General features: G+C 29.7%; 1 pseudogene; it reads right to left on the bottom strand.

The window, feature by feature from the left end:
- Positions 1-693: 693 nt before the first annotated feature.
- Positions 694-811, bottom strand: LOC111739993 (annotated as a pseudogene).
- Positions 812-2,233: the final 1,422 nt, after the last annotated feature.

The raw sequence follows: 2,233 nt of genomic DNA on the forward strand, positions 1-2,233 counted from the left end.
GTTCACATATCAAACTTGTTTGCTTTCAGCTAATTAACCCTATGATTCTGCCTTAAAAACCAAGAGGAATAAACAATTTTCCACTTAAGCATCAAGTACATAGTTATTTCACAAACTGGACTATTTGGAAACACAGATCATATAATCATATTGTTATTTGTTTTTCTGAGACTGAGTCCCTTCGTTTTAAGCACTCTATGTTTTCTTTAATATCTCTTGAAAGACTCATTAAATAATTTTCTTATGCTTTCCCAGCTTAATTATCATTCTTCACTAGCTTCATATAATTTTTTCTAAGATGACATAGTTTTCACAATATCTGTAGATTTAATTCCTCTTTAATAATGTATGTAAATTCACTTAAACAACTCTCATTTTTCCAAGTTTTTGTCTCTTCTTTTTTCCTTCATTTGTTAGAAATTATTTCCATGACATTTTAGGACTTACACAAGGCTTTGACTCACAATAAAAATTAATTAACATTTTTAGACTATTGCCTTCCAATTCATAAACATAGTACAATCCTGTTTTATTAGTTCATTTTAATTCTGCTCAATAATTATGACAGGCAGAATAATGGCCCTGAATGATGTCTATATCCTAATTCCCAGAACCTACAAATATGTTATCTTTCATGGCAAAAGGGAATTTGCATATTCGATTAAGATTAAAGACCTTATTTTTTTGTTTTTATGCCTATAGCACCCAATCTTCCTAGGTGGTCTCTCATCCAAGTACTAACCAGGCCCAACTCTGCTTAGTTCCAAGATCAGATGGGATCAGGAATGTTCAGGGTGGCATGGCTGCAGACAACATTCAAGACCTTAAAATGATGAGATTATCATAGATGATCTAGGTGAGCCAAATTTAATCACATAAATCCTTAAAAATAAAGGCAGAACAGTGAGTGACACCAAAAGCCACTGTATAGCTTTGAAGATGGAGGAAGGGGACGTGAGTCAAGGAATGTAGCAGCCTCAAAAAGCTAGCAACAACTCTTAGTTTATAGCCAAAGGAAAATGGCCCCCTCGGTCTTACAAACACAGGAACTAAATTCTGCCAACAACCCAAATGAGCAAGAAACAGATTTCCCCTAGAGACTTCAAAAAGAAATGAAGCCTGCTGACACCTTGGTTGAAGTCTGAATATTTCTGACTTTAAGAACAGTAATGTAATAAATTTGTGTTTTCTTAAGCCACTAAAGTTATGGTAATTTATTATGGCAGTATAGCAAACTAATATAATGAAGTTTTCTAGTTTTTAGTGAAGAGATTAAACATATCATCATATTTAATAAGCATTTTTAAGTTATTGTAAATGGCAGTTATATTTAAATTTTATATTTTCTTTGTTGATAATATATAGAAATAAAATTGATTTCATACATTTACCTATTATATAGTGACATTGCTATATGTTTTAGTAATTCTGATCATTTTCCTGTATATTTGGACTGAAAAAAACAGATTAATATAAAAGCAATAGCAGCTACACAATTCTTCTGTCAAGGGTAATACGAGAATACAGGAATTAACACAAAAAAATAAACTCTAAATTTCTCTTAAAACAGATCTTAAAGAGATCTGTATACTATTATAAAGTCATTATACATTATAAAGTCAGAGGAATTTTAAAAAAATAATGGATTTTTAGAACTTTACTACAAGTAAATTTTACTTTACTATATTTACTTCAACTCTGTGAATTAAAGAACCCAAATAGTCCCAAAAACTTATAACTAAAATATGGTGTTTCAGTATTTCAGAAAAGGCACTATATTGAGAGTTAAAGTAATCATGTTTGAATCCTAACTTGTTTATCCATTCAACAAACAAATTTACAAGCTTAAAATATAAACTACTAATGTAATCATGTTTGATTATTTTTGAAAAGGTCATAATTTTGAGGCTGATCATGGTGATAATGCTGAGTTGAAGATAATGGCTGTAAGCAAAGAAACATCATTATCAAAAACTTACAAAATGCAAAAGATAAAAAGATTTCACACTGAAATTAATTAAAATATTTTTTCTAGAACTTGTGTATGCACATATATATCAGAAGGTATGTCTACTTAATACATTTTGTTATTCCTGAAATGACACTATACTGCAAACATTCACTTGTTTCTAAATTGCTACCCAGTATTCTGAATTAATGTAAGACTATATTTCTATTTACCCAACCACTCTTTTCTTTCTTTCAAAAAGATATATATTTATTTTCCTTTTAA

The sequence above is a fragment of the Pteropus vampyrus genome, unplaced genomic scaffold, assembly GCF_000151845.1.
Source record: "Pteropus vampyrus isolate Shadow unplaced genomic scaffold, Pvam_2.0 Scaffold56, whole genome shotgun sequence".
NCBI classification, from domain to species: domain Eukaryota; kingdom Metazoa; phylum Chordata; class Mammalia; order Chiroptera; family Pteropodidae; genus Pteropus; species Pteropus vampyrus.